The following is a 14,306-nucleotide window of genomic DNA, read 5'->3' on the forward strand; positions in this document are numbered from 1 at the left end:
AGCAGAACTAGGAGAGCATTGTACACATTAACAGCATCATTGTGAGATCAGATATGATGGATGAAGTTTCTCTCAGCAGTTCAGTCATCAAAGACAAAGCTAAGAGACCTACTATAGAAAACGAAATTCATACCCCCCCCAAAAAAAACCAAATGAAAACACTATGGAACCTAAATGTAGAGCAAAGCATACTATGTTCACTTTCTATTTAATTTCTTTTATTTTTTCCTTTCCCGTGCTTTTTTCTCCTCAATTCTAATTTCTCTTTTACAATATGACTACAAATTATGCTATGTTACATATCTTTGCATATGTTAAATATGTTAAACAAGATTGTACATGTACAACTTTTGCTGGATTGTTCGTTACCATGGGGAGGAGAGAAGGATGGGAGGGTGGTAGAAGAATGCAGAGCTCATAAACTTGCAAATGGATGATGTTTGCATGTAATTGAAAATAAAAAGAAAAGAAACCAAAGAATATAGGTTTTAGTATTATCCTCATTTTACCAATTTGGGGTGGGGGTGGCCATTTCCAACCATCCTGATCCATATGTGGTCACTGGAACCTCTAGATGGCTGTAGAGGAGAGAGTGAGACTGGTGACTTTTCACCAGCCCTGCCTCATATAAATCCAATTCACTTGCAAATCATGGCATCACCTTCCTGTCATCATGGTCCTCTGTCAGAATGAAGGATAAACAACAGCAACAAGCACATGTGATTGTATATTATATGATTAAAGCTTAAAAATACATAGCTTTATATATCCCATATATATATATATATATCCCATACCTCTATCTATATATTGCTGTACCTTTGAGATCTGAATCAGTGTTTGGAGGATTCAAAAGGGAGTCTGCTTGCTATGATAACAGACATCTAAATAAGAGTTAACAAATTAAGACATTCCTTAAATCTTCCCTCCCTGTAACTGTCAAACTCCTAGAAAGAATCATCTACACTCACTGCCTCCATTTCCTCACTACCCACTCTCTTTTCAACCCCTTGCAATCTGGCTTCAACTGAAACTGCTTGCTCAAAGGTTATTCATGATTTCTTAATTGCTCAATCCAATGGACCTTTTCTCTGTTCTTATCTTTTCTGACCTCCCTGCAACTTCGGATGCTGTTCATGCTGCCCCCCCCCCCTCCTGTTGAATCTTCTCTTGGCTTCCATAACAATGTTCTCCCTAGTCTCTCCACCTACTCCTCCAAACTTTCCTCCTCTGGTTCCTTTGCTAGATCACTGTCTCCCTCCCACCCTCTAAGTGTGGGTTTCCCTCAGAGTGGTAACCCAAGTTCTTGTCTCTTCTTCTTTCTCTCTCAGCAGTTCTATCCATTTTCATCTGTTTGATTAACAGCTCAACACAGATAATTACGCAAATTGTTTATCCAGGTCAAATCTCTCTCCAGAGATTCAATCTTATCTCAACAATACCTCTTCTTTCATATCAGGTAGGCAACTGAAATTCAACATGGACTTGTTCTCTTTCCCCGTACAAATGCCCCCTTTCCATTGAGGGTGCACCATCTTCCAAGTCACTGAGGTTTGCAAATGTCATCTTTCATTCTTCCTTCTTCCTTATCCCCCATATCCAATTAGTTTCCAAGTCCATTCACACAGTAACCACCTAAGGTCAAATCTGCATTTCCTCTCATGTGGTCTATTATTTCATTAGCCTATTCAGTGGTCTTTCAACTTCCAGGCTCTTTCTTCTCCAATCTAAAACTCCACACATCTGCCAAAAAGCACAATGCTCTGACCATAACATTCCCCAAGCTCAGAAACCCCTTGTCTCTAGGATAAAATAAAGACCTTCCATGATCTGGCCCCTACCTCCTCAGTTTTCTATACTACTACTCCCAATCTCTGAACAATCCCCAAGTCACTCCTCACTCCTGAAATGTACTTCCTCCAAATTTCCACTTCTTAGAATCCATCTTCCTTCAAGACTCAGCTCAAATGGTGACTCTTCTATGAAGTCTTCCCTGATTCCTTCCCCCACCATTTTCAACTAACTTTATACTTATTTGTGTATGTTTTGCATCCTCCCCCAGTAAAATAATAAGCTCCCCCAATAAGCTTCTAAACTGTTTAGATTGCTCTATGGGGCACATGCAACAGATGGTGCTTAGCACAAGGGATGATCAAGAATGAATGGCTGATGGTTAAGAACTCCCAGCACAAGAGAAATTATAAGGTTTTGACTTTGCATTTCCAGTATCTAGCATGACCAGAGGCCATGATGGCAGAGGATAGTGCAAAGGATAGAGCACAGTCTACTGTTAGGAAGATTTGAGTTTTTAAATCCAGTCTCTGACATTTACTAGTTGTGTGACATGGGCAAGTCACTTAAATTCTATTTGCCTCCAGTTTCTTCAACTATAAAATGGGAATATAATAAGAGCATCTACTTCCCAGGACTGTTGAGAAGATAAACTGAAATACTTATAAGAGGCTCACTGTACTATAGAAATGCTTATTCCCTTCCCATAGTGGACAGGGTGTTAGACTTGAAATCAGAAAGCCCTGAGATTATATTTTGCTTCAGGCATTTACACATTGTGTGACCTTTAGCAAGTCATTTAACCTCTCTATGCCTCAGTTCCTTCATTTGTAAAATGAGAGAAGTTAGACTGGATGACCTCTAAGGTCCCATACTGTACAAAATTGATACTTGATTGAAGTTAGTCAAATTGAATTGAATGGCAAGGTTCAATGGCAGGAATGAAGAGAAGGCATTCTTGGAGATTATTGTGACCAAAGCAAAAAGTCTGAGAAACTTTCAAGGGCCACTGATAAGAGCAATCTGGCTAGAGTTGAGTACATGTAAGAGTACAGTCAGAGATAGAGCTCAAAAGGTAAACTGAGACCAGATTGGAAAGGGGGGCTTTGAGTGCCACAATAAGGAAGTTTAGTTGTGGTTATTTTAGGAAAGGGACTGTTTGAATTTCCAATAGGGACTGAGCAGGGGGTGGGGAGCTTCAAGGCCTGGGTCCAATATTGGGTTTCAGACAGCTCTATGGGGCCCGTGCTACAGATGGTACTCTACACGAGGGATGTGAAAGAATCATCGGCTGACAGATAGGAGCTCCCAGAACAACTGTTGCCGAGAAAATCAGAGCAAACTTTATTGTTATAGCAACCCCGGATTTCCATACTCATCCACCTGGCACCATGCCTAAGAAATACACTCGGTTTCAAAAAGCCACAGAAAAAGACTGATTTGTTTTTCTTAACTCTAATCTGAACATGAAAATAGAAGTGTCCTCAAGACACTGAGGTTGGAATCCTGGACACAGCTGGGAAAGAGGAGGGCAGGGAAGACATATGGAGATAACGATACAATTGAGGTCATTTAGCACACTTTGACAAGTATTTTGCTAAGCATTTGTGCTAGGAAAATATAGCTACAAACACAGAAACAAAACAACCCCTGAACTCAAAAAGCTTATATTCTACTGGGAAGAAGCAAAGTCTATTAAGCACCTATCATTATCACGTTGCTTGGCATCTCATTAAATAAAGTGTTGCTATAAATGATTATTTAACAAACATATTTCAACCAACCCATCCAAGCGAATGCATCTCCTTCACAGCAGTCACCTTAGAAGGCCACCCCCTTGTTCCCATCAGGATGCCACTGCCCATCATATGATGAAACTTCTCATTGGAAACTGCCAACAGTACTTTGAACACACTCAATCTTCAAGGAGGAATTTATGGAAAAAGCCATTTGGAACCTAGCCTGCAAATAAGGTAGCAAGTGACCCTATAAACTGAGACTGATTTTCTCAAGGAAATCATAAACTGACCCCAAAACAACCCCCGCCAAAAGCAAATACCAAACTTGTTAGATAATTTGCAGCCCATCCCCCTCCCCAAACAGAAGCATAGCCTCTTAAGACTTGGAAGATGAGTAGCTAGATAGTTCAGAGGATAGAGCACCAGCCCAGGAGATGCTGAGTTCAAATCTGACCTCAGATATTTAATAATTACCTAGTTGTGTGACCTTGGGCAAGTCACTTAACCCCACTGTTAAAAAAAAGACTTGGAAGATAATGCTTATTTGGGGGAAGATTTGGTATGTGAATATTGCTGTGTCGTTTTAAAAAATGACAAATATACAAAACACTAAAAAGCATGAGAAGACTTATAGGAACTGATGAAAAATGAAGCAACAATATACACAACAAGAATGGAAAGAAAAAGAACTGAATACTGTGTGATTATAATGACCAATCTTGGTCCTAAGGAAGAGAGGAGAAAAAGTGTTTCCTTCCATTTTTGCAGAGTTGGAGACAGGGGGGATGTAAGCTATGCATCTACCATGAAATTTTCAATTGCTGGGCTAGTCTGTTTGCTGATGTTCTTTGTTTTTTCTCTTTCTTTTGTATTCTTTATGTTGTTATTCATGCACAGCATCCATGACTTAATCAACCAATCATCTCTGAAACAGTATCAATGAGGCACTTATGCATTCACAGAAAGGGTACTCTCCAGATCCTATGAAGACATGATCAATATAATGTCAGTGGGACCATCCCAGCCTTACAAAGAGTTATCTTAAAAACCAAAAGTCTCATGTTTTAATTTTGTTAAAATAAGTAGGGCATCATTTACTTGGCTTAATATTTTCTGTTACCTGTTAAAATTATAATATTTAGGAAGAGGTTATACTTTGTAACACATCACAAATGAATTTAGCAAATCATCAATAACCTTGTGTATTGTTCAACTATTTGTTCATTTTACAAATAAAGAATGAGGCCAGGAATTAAATGCTTTGCTCAAAGTCAGATAATGAGTTCATGATAAATCTGGGATTGGGCCCTGATGTCCTGATTCATAATCTAGGGAATTTTCTAATATATGACTCATGTCTCCTTATGCATCATTAAACTTGCTACCAGAAAGCAGAAATATCTTAAGAGGGAAAGACAGGAAGGAAAGAATAAGAGCAGGAGGCTTGCCTAGGAATTGGTAGTGTACCCAAGCACACATTCTGAGAAATGGGGCACCACAGGACCAGAGAGAGACTGTAAAAGGATAACCAAATAGGCAGAGAGGGAGACACTGAAAGGAAGATAGATGAACCCAGAAGTCACCTGTCAAGGGTTAGCTCTTGGAGCTAGGTTAATATGATGAAGGAAATCCATGTCTATAAATATGGTAAAAGTCTGCCACCAAGTGATGGTGCTGTCTGAAATCTCTGTTGCTATATCAAGGAAGCAGAAACTGGGCCCTTCTTCACCCATCATACAGATGAACACTTTCTGGGACTTTAATGAGCAATTCATTTCAATAGATTCTCAACTGACAATACTTATAAACTAAATCCTCAGGCCTGGACTTAAAATCATAGGGTTTAGGAGGGACCTTAGAAATTCTCTAGTCTAATGTCTTTATGCCACAGATGAGAAAGCTGACTCTGAGAGATAGCAGTATAATGCAAAGAATCACTATAATGTAGTAGAAAAGAATGCTAGACAAGGAGACCTGGGTTCAAATTCTGATTCTAACACTTACCAGCTGTGTAATCCTGGGCAAGTCACCAAACTTTTCATTAGATGTTAACTTATCTGTAAAATGGGCATAAGCATTACCAATCTCATAGGGTAGTGATTACAGAACTTTGTAAAACTTAAAGCATTATGTAATTGAGAATTTGTAGAATCACTGATTTAGAGCTCAAGAACCATTAAATATCATCTAATCCAACCCTTTCATTTTATAGATGAGCAAACTGAGACCTGAAGAGGTTAAATAACTGGCTAGAAGTGATAAAGTACTTCCTTTGAAGGTCCAAATAATTCTTTTCAAATTTAAGCAGGAAACTTCACACACTTTACTATTTAGGGAATTGTGCTAAAATTTAAAAATAGTTAAAGCAAACAAACAGAAGAATGATACAAATCAGAACAAAATAATCATGAAAGTAAAGTTAGGGGCAGCTAGGTGGCACAGTGGATAGAGCACTGGCCCTGGAGTCGGGAGTACCTGAGGTCAAACCCGGCCACAGACACTTAATAATTACCTAGCTGTGTGGCCTTGGGCAAGGCACTTAACCCCATTTGCCTTGCAAAAAAAAAAAAAGAAAAGAAAGTAAAGTTAGTTTCCAGAACTCCAGTCTCCTCATTTGCCTTTTTCTACCTCCTGGAGAATGCTCCCTTGTATCTTCCTGCCCATCTCCCACTCCCCATAACCATCCTTCATAAACCTTCATAAAGCCTTCATAAACCACCTTCCTTTCCAATTATGACCTGCACTCTGGAAAGACTGCTGAATTAGTTCACATGGGGGTAAAAATAGTATAACTCTAGCCAAAATATGTGATTTTGAAAGCAACTTGATATATATTCAACCAAATAACGTTCTAATTGTGATATTGTAAGCATCATACAATCACAGAATTTTAGAGAGACCATCTATCCTTTTACAAATGAGGAAAGTGAGATTCAGTGAAGTTTCTTCCCAAAGTCATACATAACCTAGTTAGTAGCAGGGGTAAACCAGAATTCCAGTTTCTGACACAATTCAGTTGAATTCAATGAACATTTATTAAGAGTTCACTAAGAGTCAGCCACTGCCTAGGTGCTGAAGACCAACACAAAAACAAAGTGGCCCCTGTCCTCAAGGCTTCTATACTGGGAGGTGAGGGGAGAGAAGAAAGGAAGAGGGAGATTTATTACTAAATGTAAATTCTAATAAAAATAGGAATATAGGAAGAGGCACAACTGAGAGAATCAGAAAAAAATCTAGAAAGCTAGAGAGTCCATGAGACAGAAGTGAGCTAGGAGGGCATTCCAGTCTATGTAAAAGAACAGAAATGGGACAGAGCCAGTAAGCCAGGCTGGTTGGAGCCCAGGTTGTTGGGAGAATAATATAAATCAGTAAACAAACATTTATTTAGCACCCACTATATACCATATGCTAGGCTGGGCTGCAAAATCCACCTGTAAAGCTAGATTAGGGACAGATTGTGAAAGTCTCTAAATGCCAAAAAGAAGAGTTTAGAGTCTACATAAAGGCAAGTCCCATGAGCAAGGTCATGCCAAGGTTCTACCTTTGCTTTAGGTATATTATTTTGGTAGTTATGTGAAGGATGGATTGAAAAAGAGAAGAGATTGGAGGCATGAAAACCAATGAGCAGACTTCTGCAATAGTTCAGAGGCATGTTGTTGAGGGCCTGGGTTACAGTGGTGACTTCCTAGCCTAGGGCTCTTTTCCCTCAGTCATGTCAATAAAACAGCAAGAAAGCATCATTTTTCAAATGGGGGTCCTCGATGGCTTCCCTGAAGTCCCATCAAGTAGGTAACTGCCTACTCTGTCTATATGTGAAGTCAACAAGAAGATGCTGCTCAGATTGGTATGTTGACCTCTTAGTCTCTTTTGGCTCATTCCTGGTGAGTCAAAAGTGACCATAAATCATCTCAACTTCCAACAACCTCCAGCAAGATGAATGTTCTAGGACATGTTCATCAAGTCTCTTTGGCCTGTAGACCAAATGAAAAGTTGTACATTGCTCTGTGAATTACCACAGAAACTTAAACTAGTCATTTTTAATTTCACAAAGTTCATCAAAATTCCCAGAATCTCAGAGCCTAGAACTCCTTGGGAGCAAGAATTGTCTTTTTCTTTTCTTTTTTTTTTACTTGTGCTGTTTAACATAGTGTCTGGAATATGGTATATAAACTCATTGACTGACCATTGACTGATTGACCCAGCCAACAAAGACTCCTTAAGGATAGAGGCAGCCTTGTGCAGTAGAAAGTGTATTGAATTTGTAGTCAATTGCTCCACTATTTACTACCTACGGACCTTGGTAGCATCAGAGGCAGGAACTGTCCCTCCAAGGTTGTCCCCTGTGTGAATCCAGTCTTCCAACAAACAGTATTCATGGGATTGTTTATGAAGAGAATGTTCTATTGCTATTTTTTCTTACTGTGCTAACTCCAAATGCTTTTGCTTTGAACTAATTGCATCCTCTGATTGACTATTAAAAGGAAGCATATCAATAGGGGTTTTTATTGTGGTTTTGAGCAGACATGCTGCAGAATGCATTTTGATCTTGGGGAAACTTTTCTGGGTAGTCAAAGTCTTTAGATGTTATATAGTGGGAAATATAGATGCTATATAGTGGGAAATAAGATTGCTTTGGGTGAGATTCTCTCCTGGAAGGCAATTGTGTTAAAACACAGACATCAACAGAGCTACCCCAAGACCTTATGACCAAAGACAAAATCTCTTAGACTCCAAGCCATTGCAGTCACCAAAGGACAATCCAAGGGCCTGAGAATCAGTTAAGACCTCATTTACAAAGCCAAGGAGAGTGCTAAGGAAACTTAATTGAAGTGAATGAAATCCTGAAGAGTTTAGCACTCAATTCATAGGGCTAATTTTAGCCTAACTGAGATGAAGAGACCAGAAAAAAAACTGCACAAAAAAACTGAAAAGAAACTAATTTGGAATACATAATAGGAAGCAAACTTCTCAAATTTCCTAAGAACCCATGAGACATGATTATTCAAGAAATAATTAGATGCTATCCTGGGGGGAATGAAAGCTAAAAATGAAGAGGGGGGAAGGGAAGATGCCAAAAGGTCAAAGCTTGTTCCCAATATTTTTCTCTTTATAGATTCAAGAATTAATTGGCAAAAGAACAATATAGCAATAAAAGGAAATGGCAATCAAATGAGATTGAGAAGATTTAAACTCACTTGGTTTTTTGTTGTTTTTTTTACTGACTTTACTGACTTTAATGTGTAATGTAAATAAAGAAAGACTTAGAAGAGACTTTAGATACTGCCATGCAAGGTCGACACTAAGCAGAGGAGGAAGATAACAACAGCAATGTGTCACTGCCCCAAATCTCTCCAATTACAGACTGCAATTTTAAGGTATTGGAAATTGGTTAATCCCATGATCCATTAACAGTTATTAATGGTTTATAATTATAAATAAATTAGTTGCTTGACTGGGAAACTTTAGGTTTGAGGGACAGAACAGAGGGAAGTTTTCTAACACTGGAAGTCAGTCCCTATCAGAAAGGGAAGGGAAATTCTCAGGTTACTGACTCCCAAACTAAGCCTTGCCCATACCCTCCTTCGTGTTAGTATCTTAGCTCTCTTTCTAGTCATTTTCTTTACCTTGCCCCATTATCATCACATTTTTCCATCGCCTACCTTGAACTTCCCTCTTTTTCTACTCTCCTTTCTCATTCCCTCTCTGAAACTTCAGAATCAACTAAAGGATGTCAGAATTTCATGCATGTCCATGGGAGTCTTAGGGTACTTAGGATGAAGAAGTTTTAAAAAGAATCATGGGGGCGGCTAGGTGGCACAGTGGATAGAGCACTGGCCTTGGAGTCAGGAGTACCTGAGTTCAAATCCAGCCTCAGACACTTAATAATTACCTAGCTGTGTGGCCTTGGGGCAAGCTGCTAAACCCCATTGCCTTGCAAAAACTAAAAAAAAAAAAATCATGGTTGAGATATTGAGATAATAAATAAGAGAATGGATGTCCATTCATTCAAGAATACTGAGCCCCCAAAGTAGAGTCACAAACGACCAGAGCTGTGCATACATTTTGCTACTCCTTCCCCTTCTCTTGACCTAAGTCAGTCTTTGTACAAAAATGAAAATTCACCTGAACCTTGGTGTGTTCTAGTCTCACAGTTGTAAAGAAAAGGGCATCCAGAATCCTAGTTTTATGGAATCCTGGAATAAGAGAACTGAAGATCAGGAAAGTAAATATCTCCAGTCCTGTTCAGAGGAACATGTTCTGATTCTAGATTAGTAGCCCCTAGATTGAAGAAAACAGTTCGTTGGACATTTGTTGCTGTTGTTCAGTCATTTCTTGATTCTTGATGACCCTATTTGGAGTATTCTTTGGCAAAGATACTAGAGTGTCTTGCTATTTTTCTTCTCCAGTTTATTTTACAGATGAGGAAACTGAGGTAACAGTGTTTTAAGTGACTTGTCTGGGATTAAACATCTAGTGAGTGTTTGAGGGAAGATTTGAACTCAGGTCCTCCTGACTCCAGGTCTGGTACTCTATCCACTGTGCCACCTAGCCGCCCCATCCATCAGATTACCCAGCTTCATTGAAACATAGATTATAGATTTTCAGCTACAGGGGATGATAAAGGTCAAGTAGTTTGGCCCTGTCATCTTAAAATGAGGGAATACTGGCCCAAAGAGGTTAAATGATTTGGACTTAGTTCACACAACCATTAAGTAGCAGATCTAGAATGTAAAGTCAGAACTTCCAAATCTAAATCCACTGCTATTTCTACTCTGCCAAGTCTAAGTACAGCTGAATTCCTCTGGCCTAATTCTGTAGGAAATTCTGTGGATAGATTTCTCATCTATAATATTGTTTTCTGACTAGACTTGCCCATTGGGAAAAGGATGCTCTATACAAATAGCTAACTCTCGGGGCAGCTAGGTGGCGCAGTGGATAGAGCACCGGCCCTGGAGTCAGGAGTACCTGAGTTCAAATCTGGTCTCAGACACTTAATAATTACCTAGCTGTATGGCCTTGGGCAAGCCACTTAACCCCATTTGCCTTGCAAAAACTTAAATAAATAAATGAATGAATGAATGAATGAATAACTAAATAAATAAATAGCTAACCCAGGTTTCTAATCCAGATATATATATATCCCATTAATCAGTAAATTAACCCATTGCCATTTGGGGTTCTAAGTAAGTCTCTTTGTGAGTTTGGATTGGTGAGATTCATTCTCTAGAGCCTGATCAGTCTTGTGACTTCAAGACTGAGGGCCAGCCCCTCTGCCATGGTTCAAGCCCACATGGAGCCTGGCCTGAAATAGTCAGGATGCCTTCATTACTACAGTCCTTAATCTTAGCATCTCTGACCTGTTCTATTGAAGCAGGATCATTCTCTTTTTTTGGGGGGGGGTGACTTCTCACCTCTCCTAGGACCTCTCTCAGAGTAGGATCTCTAATCTCAAGATTTAGCTTTATCCTTCCTCCAGCCTTGTTTTCCTCTTTAAGAGCTTTCTCCTTCTGCATGCTCTGGTTTCTTCTCTCAAAATCTATTTCCTCTCAAGGCATAATCTTCTCTCTCGGGTGCTCTTGTCCTCTCCTAATTATAGCTCTTGTTCAGATCTTGGTCTCCTCTTCCAATCTGAAATACAGATGCACATACACACATATTTCCCCCTTCCTTCACTGCCTATTAACTAAGATCATCTCCTTGTCATTTCATTTTGTGGCTCAATATTTCCAAAGTTATAGTATTTCTTCACTTCTCAAATTCCCAGTGAAGGAATTAAGAATGGCTTTGAAAAAAAAAAAAGAGAACAGTTTTGGAGAGAGAGAAGAGGTTAGAGCAGGGGTATCAAAATCATGGACTAATTCATGAATACAATGGAAACAGGGTTAAAATGTAATTGAGAAATATTTAACAAAATAAGTAAAAATACAATTCAACATATTTAATGCTAATCTGAGATTTTCTAAGTCAATATTCAGTGATAGATCCATTTCTATTTGAGTTTGATACTACCAAGAATTCCCAAATGTCTTAATGGTATTCAAGCTAAGGCTGGAAATCCTAATATTATAATAATGATGATGATGATGATGATGATAAATAGATTATATCATAGATCTTTACTAGTAAAGTGCTTTACTTATCTCATTTGACGCTCAACAACAACCCTGGTAGGTAGGCACTATATTATTTTTAATTTATTGATGAAGAAATTGGATCTGAGAGATTAAGTGATTTACCTAGGGTTCCACAGTCAGTAAGTCTCTGAGTTCACACTTGAACACAATTCTTCTGCATTCTAATTCCATATACTATCCTGGCTAAATACTGTTTTATTTGTCTAGATGTATTAAGGGGTGGTGGGGCCTCCATCCACCCTTAATCCATATGACATTCTAATTAGACAACATGCTATGAAAGCCCTAAAATTCTAGAATCCTTCCTCTTTATTCTAATATCCATTTCTCTCCCCTTTTTTGTTATCTCCTTCTATCTCCTCCAGCCCCAAACTGATTGATTGCTAATATGTTCCTATTACTTGAGATTTTGCATCCCTCAAAGGCAGGAAACAGATGAAACTAGTTTTGCTGAGAAATTCAGTTACCTTTGTGAAAGCTGCCTGTGGGTATGGTCCAGGGCCTAGTACTCTGTCCACAGCAAATAACAACACAAAGTCTTGACCTCCAGGAACTTAACACAGTAGAACAAGTGGACCAGGAAAGGGAGGAGAGTTTGGAAGAAAGAAAAAAAGAGAGAGGAAAAGGAGGCGATATTCTATAGTTGAAAACATGTGGGATTTTAAGTAAGAAGACTCAGGTTTGGATTTGGGCTCTACCTCTTAACAGATATATGATTTTGAATAAAATTCTCCCCCCCCCTCAGTTTTTCAATTTCATCCTGTTTCTTTATCTTTGTAAAAGGAGTGGTGTTGGAACAGGGAAGTCTACTTTAGCTCCTATTAAACTAGTTTTGGGGATTTAAAAGAAAAGAAGAAGGAATTAAGTGTATTCTGATTGGAAGAAGTAGAGCAGAAAGCAGACACGTACTTAAAACATAAACTCACAGGGAGTCAGCATCAATAGCTTAGTTCAATTAGAAAAGGCTTACTTACCTGATCACATATTTATAAGGGCTTTGGTTTTTCTAACAATTCTGTAAGGTAGATAGAACAAATTTCCTTATTCCCATTTCGCAGATGGGGAAATAGGCTCAAAGAGATTGTCAATGACCCAAAGTCATACAAACAGTAAACAGTACTATAAGATTTCAAACACAGGGTGGTGCAGTGGCTAAAGCACCGGCCCTGGAGTCAGGAGTACCTGGGTTCAAATCCGGTCTCAGACACTTAATAATTACCTAGCCGTGTGGCCTTGGGCAAGCCACTTAACCCCATTGCCTTTCAAAAAAAAAAAGATTTCAAACACAGGACCAGCATGTTGTCCATTGCCTCTATGAAATCAGGGCCCTGAGTTTCAATACCTGTAGTCCATGACCCACCAGCAGAACCGAGGTTAGAAGCAACCTTGGCAAGGCAGAATGGAGTGAAATGATCCCTGGTCTATAGTCTAAAACAGCTGAGTTCAAATCTTGATTCAAGCATTGACTAGCTGTGAGATTTTGGGGCAAGTCCCTGAAAACCTCGGTTTCCTCTACTATAAAATAAGAGGGATGGGTTTGATGGATGTTACATTTCCTTTCCAATTCTGAATACATAGGTTCATGACTTCTAACATTCCTTCCTCAGATCTAAGTCTATGTGTCTAGGTATAGGGTGTTTTCAGCACTTACTACCTTCAGTATGAAGGCTGCTGACCCCTTTTCAGAACTGCTTTCTACTTTGGGTGTCCATCTGATCCATCTAACTCTAATGTGTGACTCCAAGAAGCTATAACATGCATAGAGGTCCAGTAAAGTGTTTTGGCAGATGGGTTAAACCAGGTTGAGGATAACTAAAGGTCTCAAATTCATTGGTGAGTCGGAGGGGGGGAGGGGTGTCTACTCCAAGTGTGTGAAGACAACCCTTGGTAGAATAGGCAGATGAGGACAATTTGTCCCAACAGCCATGAAGGTACCTAAAGCACGCAGTTTGGAGCCTTGGGAACTAGGTTAGACATCAAAGATGCCAAGATCAATCAAAACATCTTGAACCATCACCAGGTGACTTTACTCTTTTGCCATTCGACTGTGATGACACTGGAAGAGATATTGAAGTCAATGATTTTGTGCAACTCTGCCTAACTTAAATCCAATTTACCCATGAATCAAAATATATCACCCATACTATTTTACAGTTTGCCTTATCTCAAAGTCCTATGTGGCAGGCAAGCAGCAGGTACAAAAACACCAGGAGCTATAGTCACAACCCTGCACACAGGAGGCTCAATCACTGAAAGCAGTGGTGGAATTTGGCAGCCCTCTGGGTGTCTGAGCAGTCTTAAGTATCACACTGCTCACATCCTGGTGTGAGAGAAGGGCTAGGAAAAAAATGCCCTAAAAACCGTCTGCTTACCCAACCCTGGCCTAATTATTGTGGCAGAAAGGTATCCCACCCTGCGGATGAAGCACACAAAAAAATGTACAAAAATTTCTGCAAAGGGGAAGCTAGATGGTGCAGTGGCTAGAGCACCAACCTGGAGTCAGGCATACCTGAGTTCATATCGAACCTCAGATACTTAATAATTACCTAGCTGTGTGGCCTTACTTAACCCCATGGCCTTGCAAAAAACAAAAAAAAAACCTAAAAAAATTTCTGCAAAGATAATTCCATTCACCATTAGT

The 14,306-nt window shown here is 39.3% G+C and overlaps 1 long non-coding RNA gene across 1 annotated transcript; it reads left to right on the forward strand.

The window, feature by feature from the left end:
- Window positions 1-3,608: 3,608 nt before the first annotated feature.
- On the forward strand, window positions 3,609-4,787 carry LOC141494984 (uncharacterized). Its single transcript, XR_012470612.1, has 2 exons — window positions 3,609-3,764; window positions 4,428-4,787. It is a non-coding gene; the product is annotated as an uncharacterized LOC141494984 (long non-coding RNA).
- The last annotated feature ends 9,519 nt before the right edge of the window (window positions 4,788-14,306 follow it).

This window comes from Macrotis lagotis, chromosome 8 (genome assembly GCF_037893015.1).
Source record: "Macrotis lagotis isolate mMagLag1 chromosome 8, bilby.v1.9.chrom.fasta, whole genome shotgun sequence".
Classification (NCBI taxonomy): Eukaryota; Metazoa; Chordata; class Mammalia; order Peramelemorphia; family Peramelidae; genus Macrotis; species Macrotis lagotis.